Below are 16,094 nucleotides of genomic sequence, written 5' to 3' on the forward strand. Positions count from 1 at the left end.
CATTAGTTTGTGTTCCCTCAGTTGTGAAAACCAAAAAACAGTCTCCAGGGCCAACCAAGACGGCTCCACAGATAAGCACAACTGCTGCCAAGCCTGAGGTGACCTGAGTTCGAGCCCAGGGCCCACCTGGTAGAAGGAGAGACCCACAAGTTGTCCTCTGAGTCCCCACAAGTGCTATGACAGGCACACGCCTACGTATATGAGTACATAAGGCCATAGATGTTCATTTTGGATTTTCAAAATGTCTCCAGAAATGAAGCCGAGTGGCCTGAGGGTCAAAAACTGCCCCGGGGTGAGCACCAGTCTCTCTATGCCTATGCCACGCCCCATCTGACTCCCTCTTGTTTCTGGGTGCTTCTGGGAAACTTCTGAGGCCAAACTTATTCCCTGTGTGTGTGTTTGTCCGAGACAGGGTCTCTCTCTATAGCCCTGGCTGTCCTGGAACTCACTCTGTAGACCAGACTGGCCTTGAACGCACAGAGCTCTGCCTGCATCTGCCTCCCCGGAGTGCACCACCATGCCTGGCTGGAGTTTACTTCTAACATTATCTCTCTTGCCCTTGGTGAATTGCCACAAAAGGATAATAAGACATCGGCAAGAAAGGTCACCATCCTCAAACTGCTGCCACACAAGCCCTCAGGAAAAAGGAGTCTCCTGAGTTCATTGACAGAGAGCAGTGCCAGAAGCTTGCAGAGGTGACCCTGCCATCCTCAGAGGTCTAACAGGCTCGTTGGGCAGGAGGGCGCGGCAGGGGTCAAGGGCCCTTCCAGCCCTGGCCTCTGCTGAGAGGCCACTCCCATCTCCCACACCCTGCTGGCTGCGTACTTAGCACCTTCAAGCCCTGTAGCCATGTTCTCTCCTGGCTCAGGCCACCTCAACTATGGCTGATAGGCACAGACTCCACCATGGTGACTGGTGGAGCACATGCAGGGAAGTGGGGGGCAGGGCAGGATGGGAGATGTCTCCATCTTCCCTCACAGCAAGATGGCCCATAGGGACAATTGCTTTTGGATCCTTGTGCCTGGCTTGGAACTAAACATATAGTAGGTGCTTGATAGTAGCACTGAATGAATGAATGAATGAATGAATGAATGAATGAACGAACCCAGGCACAAACTGAGCACCAAGCAATGGCATGAACCAAGCTGGACTTTTGCCTTTTGGAGGTCCAGTTTCTGCACTTGGGAGCCAAGGGGAATGAATCAATGTCACCACCACAGCTTCGTGGGAGGTTAGCCAGACACAGACCCTGACGTGGGAAGGCCGCTGTCTGGCAGGTTCCACATGTGTCCATACGAAATGGTGTAAAGTTAGAAATGAAAAGCGTGTGAAAGTATTTAAATTATTGCCGAGGAAAGAACAGGATAGAAATAGAAACGCCGGGACGGAATGGATCTTCCGTGACGTAGCACTTTGTGCCAATTCCCGATGGGAAGCCGGGGAGACGGTGTTATGCAAACTCCATGGAACCTGCTCTGGAAATGGCAGCTGCCTGGGAGAACAGATGATGGCCTGGGCTATGCTGTGCCCCCAAAGGGTCATGTGCTAGGATCTTGTCCCCAGCCGGGATGGTGCTGGTGAGTGCCGGGACCTTTAAGGTGTGTAGCCAGTGCAAACTAAACCTATGGAGACACAGCCTGCTGCAGAGGGGACTAGTGCTGGTCTCCAGGCGACTTAGGAGCCAGGCTCCTGGGTCCCTCTGGCCTCTATCTCACCATATTCATGTGTTCCCATCTGGATGCCATCTTCCATGCTATGATGTCACTGGAAGGCCCTTACCAGAGCAAAACAGAAACCAAGACCATTCATTCTCTTCAGAACTCTGAGTTAAAGAAACTTTTTTTTTTTTTTTACAAAGTATCTAGCATCAGGTACTTTGTTACAGCAGAAGGAAAACTAACACGGATGGGCAGGTGTTGAGCTGAGGGGGGCTGACTGCATCAGTAGATGGGCACACACAAAGATGGCTGGTGACTAGGGCATGGGGGGGCCAAGCCCACACACTCAAACCCGGAAACCCTAAAGAACAGAGAAACCAGGCGTTCCTGGGCCTGCCCTCCCCTCACTCCACATGTAAATCCTATTCTGATTAAAAGCACCGATCCTAAGCCCAAGCGTTGCCGGGGTACCCACATGGAAACCTTCAGGGTCTTTTCCTTATTTCTTTAGAGAGAGGGTCTCACACTGAAGACCAGGCTGGCCTCGAACTCACAAAGATCCACCTGCCTCTGCCTGCCAAATGCTGGGGTTAAGGTGTGCAGCTATGCAACACCAAACCTCCTTTCTTTCTTTCCTTTCTTCCTTTCTTCCTTTCTTCCTTTCTTCCTTTCTTCCTTCCTTCCTTCCTTCCTTCCTTCCTTCCTTCCTTCCTTCCTTCCTTCCTTCCTTCCTTTCTTCCCTTCCTTCCTTCTCTTCTTTCTTTTTCTTTCTTTCTCTCTTTCTCTTCCTCCCTCCCTCCCTCTTTCCTTCCTTTCTTTTTTTTTTTTTAAATCCTACCTTAGGAGGCTGAGGTCACCAGGGCAGTTTTCAAGTGAGTGCAAGCGGGAAAGTGTTTGAGAAAGCTGTCAACAACCACGCTGGGCCTGCTTCCCCTCCACAAAGCACAGGATCACCTGCTTGCTTTTGTGACATCTCTGCACACACCCGATTCACACACACATGTGCCTGCCGAGGGCCTTCAAGGCCCCTCGCCCCATCCCTCCGACCCCAGAGCAGCACCACTGCATCAGCCTGTCCTTACCTGACTTCCCACGGCTCAGAGAAGCTCAGTCACTCGGCGCAGCTCAAACCCTGACCCCCAACCTAGATGCTAGTCAAAGTCCTTTTTATTTAGTGTCTTTCCTTTCCTTTCCCCCACGCTATACTCAAACCCGGGACCTTGCACGTGTGAGGGGAATGGTCAGCGACTAAGCCACACCCCCTCAGGCTTATTTTTATTTCTTGCAATTCAAGCCCAAGCAACAACTGTCTGCTGCCTGAGCCACGGAGCCTTCCCGTGACCAGTGCAGGAAGCTGCTGAGCTCCAGCAAGTGCGGGCCAGTTGCCAACAGTGCATCTGGTGGAGCTCAGCCTTGCACTCGCCGCCACCACCAAAAAAGATAACAAATACCTTCACCCTGTCTAGGCAAGGTCTTGGCGGGTCAGGGAAGCACATCAGTGTCGCGCAGTCCCCATCTCTACTTGGACTTTCTCCTCCCACCCAGTTTCGCTCCTGAGCGTTTGGGGCCACCACTTACCAGCCCTGGGGACGTGGCCACCAGTTCCATTCCCATGCAAGTCTCCCGAGTGCCCACAGGGTGACTAAGAGAACCCGGCCTACGGAGTGTCACCTTTCAGCGGGAGGCTGTGGTGTGCTGTATCAGGCCACAGGGGAGGGGCTTGGCCGGGGCTCCACGGCCCAGGGGAGCTGGAATGCCCTGCAGCACACCTTACCTGCCACCACAGTCCCAGCCCTGGCTCAGGCCTCACCTGGCTCTCTCCACCATCTGGGGTTTTGCCAGCACAGAGGGCCATCTCCCCCTGGCTTGCTACACTGCCGTACTTAAGCCTACTTCACACTCACGCAATCATTCTCCTTGCCTAAGTCCGATTCTCTGGAGTCTGTTTGAAATGTTCCCACAGTCTGGACGGGTGGCTTCCAGTGGGCATGAATACAGGATGCCGCCCGTGTCCTCAGCCCTCGGGCACCTGCCTGGAGGGGAGGGTAAGGGGCGGCATGTTCCTGGTATGGGCCACACTGGGCGCTGTGGAAAAAGAGGTGACAGAATCTGAACAGAGAGTGGCCAAGGACTCTCCAGCTGCCAGGAGAGTGGCACAAAAGGGTACAAAATGCTGCCCCTGGGAATGGCTGCACCGCACCCATGACTGTGGGTCAAGGTTCTCACAGGCTGGGGTATTTCTGCAAAGCCACTTACTCCCACTTGCAGCCAGATGCCAGGCGATGTTGTGTCCAGTGTGCTTCACACTGGAGTAAAAAGAAGCCCAATGTCACACATGGGCCACGTGCCATCTGCACACAGAGAGCCTGGTGCCCAGCACGACTGGAGGACACTCGGGACAGCAGCTCCCTGGGCAAATTCTGGCCTCATTCTGAACTGGCGTCCCTCATCCAGCAAAGGGGACAATCCCCACTCTCCCCTACCTCGAAGGATTGCTGTGAGCATCACAAAGCCTGGGTAGTCGCTTTCACTGTCCGCCTCAGTGGCTCTCCCGAACAGAGTGAGGTGGAGCCCTCTGGCTGTCCCGAACAGAGTGAGGCGGAGCGCTCTGGCTGTGAGCACACACTTGGTGGAAGGACAGAAACATTGTCACAAGCTGTTAGTGTCTGACTACCCCACACATGCAATGGCACACTCAAACGAGCCTATGCACACACAAACTAGCTAAAAAAGATGAAACACCTTGTCTCAAAAGGAGGTCGCAAAGGCTGTGCCGTTGGTTTCCTATAGCTGTGGCTTGCCTTTAAATCTGCACTGTCTAAGGGGCTGAAAGGTGAAGAAACAGCAACAGATACCCACACTGATTTTGGGCTCTCCTGGAAAGGCTTTGGGGGAAACAGGGGATGTTGTGCCCAAATAAAGAAAAGGCTTTTTTTTTTTTTTTTTTTTAATAGGGCTTTATTATGGAGCAGCCCTGGCTAGCCTGGAACTTGATAAGTAGACCAGGCTAGTTTTGAACTCACAGAGATCTGCCTGTCTTTGCCTCTGGGATCAAAACCATGGACTACCACATGTGGCCTTTCTTTCTTTCTTTCTTTCTTTCTTTCTTTCTTTCTTTCTTTCTTTCTTTCCTTCTTCCTTTCTTTCTTTCTTTCCCTTCCTTTTGGGATACAGTCTGGCAATGTAGCCAGGCTGGCTTTGAATTAACAGTAGTGCTCCTGCCTCAGCCTCCAAAGTACATCTGCCTTCATACTTAGCTCAAAAAGTATTTTTAAAATATTTTGTTTTTTAATTATGTGTGTATGTGTCTATGAGTTTAAGGACATGAGTGTATTTGCCTGCAGAGACCAGAAGAGGAGCTGAAGCTCCAGGCAGCTGTTAAATGTGGGTGCTGAGAACCAAAGTCCTTTTCCATAGCAGCACCTGTCTCTCTAGCCCCTGGAAATAATAATTATTATTGTTAATTATTATTGTTTTGGTTTTCCAAGACAGGGTTTCTCTATGCAGCTTTGGCCATCCTGAACTTGCTTTGTAGACCAGGCTGGCCTTGAATTCAAAGAGATTCGTCTGCCTCTGCCTCCCCAAGTACTGAGATTACAGGCGTGTGCCACCGTGCCTGGCTGGAAAGTATTCTTCTGCTGCTTTAAAGATGAGACTCAGATGACCAGAGACAGGGAGTGGCATGCCTGTAGCCACACAGCCTGGAGGCACACTGATGATAGGATAGGTAGAGGGAGCAGGCTGTGGGTCCCGGTTATTCCACAGGCTAGAAAGAAGCTGAGCGTGGAGGTTCAGGCACGCTTTTCCGGCACTCCACTGGCTCCAGCAGGGAGATTACAGCATGTCTGAAGCTAGCCTGAGCTTCAGGGTGGGGTCTTATCCAGGCCCCAAAAGAAAAACCACTAACAGAAAGAGCAGCAGCCAGGGGACAAGGCCCCATGAGAGTCAGCCGGTCCCAGAATTACCACTTGCCAGAGGCCGGGGCCTCCACAGCAAGAAGAAAACGAGCAGGTGCATGGCTGGTGCCATGCCCACTGGGCATTGGGCACTGTGTATATGCAGTGTTAGAGCTATTGAGACATCAGAGACGAAAACACAGCTGAGAAAAGGCCTGTGCATCTTAGACATAGAAGGCTCGGGTGATTGCGTATCACAAGGCACTCTGGGAGTGCTGACTCAGAAAGGCATGACCGCAGTGCCCAGCACACAATTAATGCCAGGTGAGCCCATCTGAATTCCATCCAAGCTGGAAACCTACCCTTTGAGAGTTAACATGAGCATCAGCCTTAACCTCCCCGTGTGCAAACCAGGGACAATGACAGCAGCAGCCTCACCAGCCTGCCAGGGGATGGAGCTCAACCGCTGAGCCTGGCATGAGCGACCATGTGGCTGCCATGACATGCCAGTTGTACTTCTCCCATTCAGTGTTCCTCAAGGTAGTGCTGGTGCCCCTGGGAAACCTCACGGTTTGCTTTACCTGGGAGCAGCTGGTGGGTGTAAGCATCTCCTCTACCAAGTGTGTAGAAGAGATGGCGTCTCTCCCATCTGGCTGAGTCCTCCCCTAGGCTGGTCCTAGGGCAGGACTATTGCAATATCTAGCCTGTGTGCAGTAAAGTAACTCGCAGAAGTTAGGCTGAGAAGACCGAGGGCTTCCCACACAGCCTCAGAGATAAGGTGATAGTGATGGGAAATGAGCTCCACAGTGAATGGCCTCCCGAAGAAGGAACAGCCCATTTCCCAGCTCCCCTTTCCAGACACAAAACCAAGGGCCTCTCTAGATCCAATCCCTGGGGTCAGGGCTCCGCACCACTGCCTTCCGGGCAGATCCTCAGCTCTGATTATCTGTTTGCACATTTGTGCTGCTGCTTCCCAGTGCTGACATGGCTTCTGTGAGGGTGGCAACGGGGCTCAGAAGAGCTGGGAGGCTGTGTAGGTCAAGGGCATTGAGAGCAGTTCCGAAGGCCGGTTCAGCGTGGCAAGGTCAGGGATGTGGAAATTTCAGGTGTTAAAACGTATGAAGCGTGACCCAAGCCCCAGAACTCTAGCTGGAACCCCTCTTCCTCATCATGTGGGGGCAGGGTGGCATGAGAAAGCTTGCTCTGTGTCAAACCCCAAAAACCAGGGCTGATGAAATGGTTCAGCAGATAAAGGCACATACTGCCAAGGCTGGCACACACACACTGTGGCATGTGTGCCTCCCCAATATTGTTTGATGAAAATATAATAATAATAAAAATAATAATAAAGAGCAAGAAGCCATCTGTGCACCCTGTTGCAGATATACACCCAGAACTTGGATATAAAGGCAGGAAGACCAGTAGCCCAGCTACAAGCCTGACTCCAGCCTTGGCCACACCAGTCTGCCTAAAATAACCAAACTGAACCAAACCAAACACGCCAAGAACCCTACAGACAACCCATTGAGTTGCTGTTCCTGGAGGCTCTGGGTTCAGGTACTCTTAAATTACTGTGTAATGCTGAGTCCTCGCCAAGCTCCTGAGTCTTGGTTTTCTCCTGCACAGGAGGAAGGTGGATGGCAGCAGAGCTGGCTGTGCTACCTGGGCTAACCAGTGTCCAGGGAACCATGCTGTGCACATTACCCAAGGTCAAGCTCAAGCTCAAGCTGCTGTGGTGAGCCCTGAGCCATTGCACAAGCCCATGGCCCATCTCCCTGCCCCCACTCTGGTCCATTATGCAGAGAAGCCAAAAATATCTAGTAAGAAAGCCCCAGACACCTGGGTGTGGTGGTGGTCCCAAGCACTCCAGAGGCTGAAGCAGGAGGATGACAAGTTAGAGGCCAGTCTGGGTTACACTGTCTCAAAACCAAGCTGCCCCCCCCCATTATGATTCTAAGGACTTTCCTCACTGAAATGAACCAGCAGCCTTGAAGAAAAGGCTGGGGCAGAAGTGTATATGGTAAGCTGCTGGAGGTTGGTCTAATAATGTTAATTACTGGCCCTGAAGATCTGGTTATTGCCCGCTGGATACACCCATCCTTATTTATGTAAACCTGCCTAAGACATGATTGGTTGATTAAACAGACTATACATGGGCAGGGCAGAATGAGGTAGGCATGGCTAGGGTTCCTGGGCTTTTGAGGAGAATCATGGGAACCAGACGGAGAGGAAGAAAGGAAGGAGGAAGACACCATGATGGGTTAGCCTGGAGAAGAAATCTCATGGGCCTGAAGAAGGACTCCAATGATGGCATGAAAAGGCCCACATGAAGAATCTAAGCAGGTACCATGGGATTATGAATGGGGTGGGGGGGAGTAGACCAGATGAGGAGGATTAAGGTGGATGGCATTGGATGGGGGCTAGGAGATGGATGGTGAGGATACTGAGCCAGTGTAAGGAAAATATCTGTCTGGCCCAAGGTAAATAAGGCAATTATAAATCTAACCGGTGTCTGTGTCTTATTATTTGTGATAGCGGGTTAAATAATACTGCTGTGATAATCTTAGGGTGAATAATAATAAATAACATATAGCCCAAAACCTTTTTTAAAATTACTACAACAGTAAGGTACTACATCTTGTCCTGTGTAAAACCAGGGATACTCCCAGGACTTTCCGTGAGAAAAAGCCACGAGGAGCAAAAGAACAATGACAGCAGCGGGTCAAACCCTATCACGCATCTTCTCAGAGATCAGGAAGTCACAGTGTCACTCAAAACACAAAAGTCTGAAAACAGACTTTCACAGAAAAGTATTGTGTGTGTGACACACAGCATGTGTGTACGTGACACGGATAAGGAGGTCGGAGCGGCTTTGACGAGTCCTTTCTCTCCTCCCACTGTGGCTTCGGGGCATCAATGTTAGGTTGCCAGGCTTGCATGGCTCAACCCAGGTGGAAGACATGTGGGCTACTGTCCTGTGTGTATGTGAGAGGTATTCTCCACTGACAAAATGAGCCAATTCAAGCCAAATTAAAGTATAGACTGGCAGGCTTATAGGGGGCAGCTCTTGGGTGGGTTCACTGGTCCCAAGAAACCAAGCCAGGGAAGTCACCATGCATATGGGGAGACAGAAAAGTGGGGAGGGAAAGCATTTGTGCATAGGAGAGGAAGAGAGAGGAAGAGAGGGGTAAGGAGAGAGGGAGAGTGGGAGAGAATGTGTCTGGGTTATATAGTGAAGAGCCTCTAGGAAAGAGGAAGCCCAGACACTGGACTGGAAAGTTCAGGTAGGGACTGGAGGATGCTGGGAAAACCTGAAGGCCAGGTCTGCTTTGGTAATAGGCACCTCAGCTGCTGAATCCCAGCAATTTGGATCTCCCAGACAGGTGGGTAAGCTCTGTGAGACCAGACAAGGCTTAAAACCTGGGCAATCTTCTTCACTGTAACGCTCCCAGTTGACTTCCTCTGCCCACCAAGATACTTGAAATACAGCTTTGAAAACAACTCCTCAGGTACTCAGGGTACACAGAGGCTTGGCGATGACACTGAGCATGACTGCGGGTATCACCGGCACTTTCTCTCTCTCTTTAAACAGCTACGGAAACTCTGAGCTCCACCCTCTTGACACCTGTTGCTTGCGGACTTGGGACGAGGCCCAGAAATATCCCCTCCCCCAGCCCCCAGGAAAGAACAGGCTACAGTGTTAGAGTAAAATACACACGTTCTTCTAACATATGTCAGCTGCAAGGCTGACACAGGCCTGCTGGAAACTAGCTGCTTTCTCCCCTAGTCTGGCCAAACTGTAAATATGGTTCCCTTGATTGGTTTCTGCTTTCCAGGGTATCATCAGGTCATGAACCTGCATGTCCATAGCAATGTCCCCAGGAAGTAGCAGAGCTGGGATGGAGAAAGGAGAACAATAGCACAGCCTAAAAGTCAGTCTAATTCTATTCTGTTTTCCCTGTCTAGAAGCCAAGCGCATGCCCACGGCTCTCAGCCACGCCACACCCATGTCTCCCAGGATCCTGCAGAGAAACAAGGAAAAAATATGGCGACACTGTTCAGAGGTTCCTGAGATCCTGTGAGATGATCCTCACCTCTGCCAAGTCCCATGGTGGCTGTTCCCTGCCTCGGAGTGTCCCACAAGGAGAAGGCCCTGAAGGCTCTGTGCTCCCCAGGGCCAATGTGGCTTCCAGACTGGTCCACAGCCTGGTCTGCCTTGCTCGCGCACTGCCCCACCCTGATGGGAGGGTAAAAATTTGATCTACGACCTTCATCAGAAAGAGGCAGGCCTTCCTGTCAGGTGACAGACAGCAGCTCCTGAGACTCAACACTCCTGAGTCCTGAAGATTACAGAGAGCAGCTCTTGACTATCCTTCAACACTACTCTTATTTGCATATCGTTTTTACAAGACTGAGTGAGGGTCACAAGGCAGCTTAGCAGGTAAGAAAGGTACCTGCTGCCAAGCCTGATGACCCGGTTGGGCTCCACATGGTGTGGAATCGACTGACCTTCACCTGTTCCACTCCTGTGCAAACATGTAAATGTAAAAAACCAAGCTCAAGAAAGAAAAAAAAAGATGGACTGCCTCCAACCTTGGGCAAACTAAAGGTTTCCTAGGGAATGGCTGTTCCCATGGCATAGGCATGGGGTGGCTAAGAGGCCACGGAGGACAGGAGAGGGGCGGACCTGGCTGGGACCTTTACCATCCCGACACCGGCATGAGCCATCGTGGAAATTCTCTGCAGCTTGTGGCGGAAATAACACCTGTTGTTTCTGCCGCCCCCAGAATCTCAGGCCATGTCTTTGAGCACCCTGCTCACACCTACCCCACAATAATCCATCCCTCAGTGCTCAGCCTACACTCTGGGACAGGAGTCCTGGATTCCTAGAATGAAGGTGCATGGCCCAGCAGGTGGGAGTTCCAGGAGCCCCCGACCCCAAAGGTAATGTACTGCAGCCAGTGAGGAGACAGACTTAGGGCTCTGCTGAAGACTGGGAAAAGCCAGTTCTGTCTGTTTGTTTTTAAAAGGAAGAAAGGCTTCCATGAGTTCAAGGCCAGCCTGGATGTCTCTTTAAGGTCCAGGACATGCTGGGTAAATAAACACTAACCAAAGACACAACAAAAGATAATTCTGAGTTCAGGGAATTACCCTGTCCAGGACAAGCTGAGATGGCCACCCATCTAAGTCCATTTAAAAAAAAATAATAGTTATAGCAATAACATGGGACAGAGGCGTGTACTACACGGGAGCACAGAATCAAAGACTGGTTTTATAACAAACTGCTCAGCGGCTCCCTGTGTCCCCTAAAACTCTCAAGTGGTTGCTTTTGTCCAGGGCTGACATGACACTTACAGACGCACACACACACTCCCCCTCCCCCACACCATCCCTCTGGGACTGGTTCTGAGGCCCATGACCCCCAGCGGCGGTGGGCTCACTTACTGCGTTAACTTTTTGGCCCTGCTTTCCCCATAGCTTCCCAGCTGTATGTTCAGGGTGACATTTTCAAGCTCCCTGTTGGCTGCCGGCAGCTCACCGCTGTGTCTGTAAATGTCACTTTTAGATTAACCAGCCCCTGCTGTTTAAAAATATCCCCCAGAGCATTTAACCTTCAAGGCACTGAGTGGCAGCAGTGACCCAGGCGGGGAGGAAAAACATCTTACAAGCAGGACACTGGTGCCCTGGGAGCCGCTCCGCTCCTCAACCGCACAGCTCCCTTCATTTCAAAATTCCTAGAGACTTAAACAAGAGCCGTCTAAAGCCCAAGGTGTCATAAGAGAGACGGGGGAGGTCATTCTGGCCTGTGACAGGTTGCTGGTCATTAGATAAACAAGTCCGTAGTGAGGGTTGGAGGGAAGGTCCTCCAGAGATGGCCTGGCGCCCCTCCCAACAAGGAGACGCTCTGGAATCATGCCCTGTTCATGGACTATTCCTAATATCTTGGGACTTGGGGATTAAAATACAAGGCTGCCTTGTTCAGGATTGGCTGGCTCTGGATAGGGCCGGGTAGAGCAGGGGAAGCCAGCCCAGGCTGCAGTCACAGGGTGTCCTGAGACATGTGGGCCAAAGATCACCTCCAGGTCCCAACCCCAGCTGGCAGCAGGTGGGGAAGCAGAGACCACACGCCAGCACCGTGCTCAGAGGAGACGGCGAGCGTGCTAGCAGAGTGGCTCAATTTCTGGAACCACCGCTTTGCGCAAAGCCGGTGAGGAGCACGGAGTCCCTACAGGGAGCTTCCGGAAGGCTGCTGCGGGACCCGCTAAGCTGCCTGCGCTGCTTCACTTGTGGGCTTATTTTCCAGTAAGGAAAAAAGTCAACGAACATTAGGTTTCCTGGTGGTTTTTTAAATTTTTTATTTTTATTAACTACACTTTATTCACTTTGTATCCCTTTTCTGGTGTTTTGTCTCCAGTGGATTTGAGAGCAAGAAGTGAATGTCACCCTGTTACTCATGTCCTCTTTAAGCTGCGGTGTCACTGGCCACACACCTGGCCATACTGCAGCAGGCACACTTGGGAATGGAGAATGAAGTCAGGGCTAGGCAGACCTGACGACAGACAAGCAGTGGCCTAGTATCACCCTTAGCCTGTTAAAGCTCACATGATCCCCTGAAAGAGGTACCCTGGAAAGCTCATCTCCTAGAAAGCCCGAGTGACTAAAGCCATCTCAGATGCTTTCATCAAACGCCTTCCTTCCCAGGTTGAGGGTGCGGCTAGCAACAGGGCTCCAGCTTAGCATCGGTCCCTCCCCAGTCGCGCCTCCTGTCCTCCCCAGTGACCGTGTAGTCACGATCCAGGCAGGGTGTTAAGTGGCGAGATTATTGAACTCTGTCATCAGGATGATGAGAGTTCACTCCTTGCTCAGTTAGTCATGACCTTGAGGTTGCATGTTCTCACCTGCCATTTCACCATCTGCTTGACAAGATGGGAGAAGGCTCCAGCAGTGGTTGCCGGTAACCCCCTCTTCTGATGTGCTTTATAGGGACAGAATCTCACTGCAGCCCAAGCTGACTGTGACTCAGGCAGCCCGGGCTGTCCTGGAACCTGTGGAAGTCCTCTTCTGTCGGCCTCTGAGGTGCTCCTCAGCACACTTGGCTGATTCTCCCAGTGGTGCTCACTGCCTCCTGCCAGGCACGGTAGCGCACACTTGTGATCCCATCAGTAGTCAGAGGCAGGAGTGCCCAAGTTTCAGGCGTTGAGTTCCAGGCCAGCCAGGGATATTGCATGAGACCTTGTCTCAAAACAAACAAAAACAAAACAACCAAAAGTAATTCACTTTCTCATACACAGATAGAGCTGCACAGCTCTCTCAACAGTTAGTATGTAGACAGCTCTACAGAGTACACTATAAACACTCATGAGGGTGACACAGGGCTCTGCAAGAATAAGGACTGAGCTCCGATTGATTCTCAGCACCCATGTAACAGCTGGGTGTGATGGCCATGTCTGTGATCCCAGCGCTGGGCAGGGATGGGGACTGAGGGAGCAGACTGCATGGATACAGTGGATTTCCAGAGCTCAATTGGCTGGCCAGTGTAGCCAACCAATGAGCTTTAGGTTCAACACCAGACCGTGACTCAAAAAATAAAATAAGGTGGAGGGCTAGAGATAGCCCAGTGGATAAAACGTGTCTGCCATGGTGACAAGTTCTGACTGAAACTGGGTGGCTGTGGGTCTTCCTCTAATTCCAAAGTTCAGAAAGCAGTGGTAGCTGGCCGGAGAGCTGGCTGTGTGTGTGTCTAGTAGGACAGCTGGCTGGGGTAGCTGCTGGCTGAGCTCTGTACTCAGCGGTGGTGAATATGGGGGAGTGCTATCCAGGAAGGCTCCTGATGTCAAACTGGAACCTCCACACACATGTAAACATGCATGCATATGTACCACATACACAGCAAGGGAAGAGGGGAAAAGCATTAGACACATCCAACAACCCCTGGCCCATACATGCACACATACATATGATATACACCGAAATGTCTCAAAAGATGTATTTTCCAGAATACACATGGACTAGCTAAAGCTACTAATGGATGCTTTACACCAAGCACAAGGATATTCAAAGAAACCTTAGATTCACCCATTCCAAACAGCCGCAAGGGCCAGGTGGCACAGGGAGGTGTGGCAGGTGCGGGAAAGCAGTGCTGAGGTGAGCTGTACAGACACCGGAAGTGCTAAGGCCCGGATTGAAATGCCAGGACTCCACAGAAATGTCTCCACAGAAGCTTCAATTCTTCCTCAGCTTGAGCTGGAAGGGGGCCGCCTCAAGCCGCCTCAAGTCCTGTTGCCCCATCCACCATGAAGTCAGAAAAGCTGAAAAGCCACATCACATACATACCTGTAGGTTTTTATCTCTCCACTGACGCCCAAGACTTTGTCCCAAGGAGAACTGGAGAGGGCAAGAAGTTGAGAGAAGGAAGAATTCAGCAATAGAACCCTGCTGGGCTCAGGTCAAAACCCGGGGGTGAACTTTCATGTTAATTACTTTATAGCTTGAGGTTCCTAGGATGACTTTTTCGTAACTGATTTCCTCACCTGGGGAGGGAAGTGACAGGAACCATCTCCTTCAGGCAAGTCTTCAGAGGCTTCCTACACTGCTACACAGGACCTTCCAGATCTGCACACAAGATGGGGCTTCTACCGCCTGGCTGTGCAGATCATCCACCTGGCTGTGTAGCCCATGCAGTTCTTCCTGCCTGGCCTTCTTTCCTCAGCTTGACCACAATTAGGGGCCCTTTCCTGGGCGTTTTACTCACTCCCCACCAGCACAGCTCTCGAGCTGTCCCAGGTGGGCAGTGTCTGCATTTATCACCCGCCTGGGATGGGGGTGGGGACAAAGGCAGCTGGGACACATGACAATCAGGTTAAATTCACATCACTGTCCACACAACTTCCACGAGCCACACGAACTCTCTTCCTCGATGTTCTCGGCCGTTTCTCTGGACATTGCAGTTTCGAAACGAGATAGGTGCAAACCTAAAATGCTTACATCCACCTGGCCCACTCCATTTTGTTCACATCTGTACAGTGCTGAAGAACTACACACCTGCAATGTGGAGCTCCCCCCAACCCCCCCAAAAAAACTATCACCACAAACCTCATGGACTTCTGTTGCTGCATACAGTGATTAACGTATGTCTTTTCAGGGGGTGAAGAGGGCCAAACATCCTTTAAGATGCTCAGTCAGGCCTGGTGGCCCACACCTGTAATTCCTGAACTTGGAGGCAGGAGGCTTACCATGAGTTCAAGGCCAGTGTAGGCTATAAAGCCAACCCTCACCAGCCACCCTCCAGAACGCTGGTGTATATATATAGCATTACTTTGTCACAGCCATTCACCGTTACATTATTGACTTCTTTTACGTCTGAGACGCCCTGCTATGAAGGCCTGGCCAACAAACTCCACATCTTCATTTCCGCCTAAGGGTGCTGGAATCCGCCTGCCTGTTTCCAGAGTGCTGGGATTAAACATGCACCACTGTACCCTGCTTCAATTCAGTTGTTTGGTTGAGACAGGGTCTATGTAGCCCAGGCCATCCTAGAACTTGGTATGTAGACCAGGCTGGCCTTGGACTCAAGAGATCTAACTGCCTCTGCCTCCCATGTGACGGGATCAAAGGCTTGAGCCACCATGTTCTGATAAATTTAAAACATCAATTCTGCTGGGACAAGGTAGTAGTGTACACATGCCTAGGTGCACATAGAGATCCGAGGTACTTGTGTCCACACGAGACAGGTGTCCCAGTCCAGTAGCGTCCCCTAGAGCTGCAGTGATGTGCAGCTGTTAGCCACATGATATGGATGCTGGGAACTCAGGTCCTCTTAAACAGCTGTATTTGCTGGCCATGGTGGGTGGCTCACGCTATAATCCCAGCACTCTGGAAGGCAGAGGCAGGTAGATCACTGTGAGTTTGAGGCCAGCCTGGTCTGCAAAGTGAATCCAGGACAGCCAAGGCTACACAGAGAAACCCTGTCTCAAAAACAAAAACCTGCCAAGTCCTCTCCAGCCAACGTATGTGTGCACCTGTCCTGGCAACACATCAGCTCTGCTTCCACTGTATGGGCTCATGGACCAATTCAGGCCCTTAAGCTTTGCAGCATCGCTCACTGAGCAAGGCATCCATTCACCAACCATCCAATTGCTTAAGAATTTTTAATGGTGCTTTCATTTTCAATTATGTCTAGGTGTGCACGTCTCAAAGTGGGCATGTGTACTTGAGCATAGGTGTATAGGTGTCTGATTGGGAGCTCACGTGTTAGAGGGTTAAAAGCCACCTGAGTGCTGGGAAACCAAACTCAGGCTCCCTGGAAGATCAGCAAGTACTTGTAAACCAGAGCCATCTCTCCAGCCTACTCGTATGGCTGTGTGCTGGTTATTAAATATTTTCCAATCTGTGTATGAGCGTTCTGCCTGCATGTATACTGGCATGACAGAAGAGGGCAGCAGATCCCATTATAGATAATTGTGAGCCACCATGTAGTTGCTCAAAATTGAACTCAAGACCTCTGGAAGAGCAGCCAGTGCTGAGCCATCTCTCCAGCCTC

The 16,094-nt window shown here is 51.1% G+C and overlaps 1 protein-coding gene across 2 annotated transcripts in view; it reads right to left on the reverse strand.

Moving 5' to 3' along the window:
* Window positions 1-11,083, reverse strand: part of Acacb (acetyl-CoA carboxylase beta) — a 104,597-nt gene extending 93,514 nt beyond the window's left edge. Inside the window, exon 1 of one of the 2 annotated variants that reach the window (XM_021634699.2) lies at window positions 11,000-11,083. The gene's annotated coding sequence lies outside the window, so the exon portion shown is untranslated. Of the gene's footprint in view, window positions 1-3,236; window positions 3,306-10,999 lie in introns of those variants that run through there. The other variant, XM_060382581.1, reaches the window with a different exon arrangement.
* Between the last annotated feature and the right edge of the window lie 5,011 nt (window positions 11,084-16,094).

This window comes from Meriones unguiculatus, chromosome 4, assembly GCF_030254825.1.
Source record: "Meriones unguiculatus strain TT.TT164.6M chromosome 4, Bangor_MerUng_6.1, whole genome shotgun sequence".
Lineage (NCBI taxonomy): Eukaryota > Metazoa > Chordata > Mammalia > Rodentia > Muridae > Meriones > Meriones unguiculatus.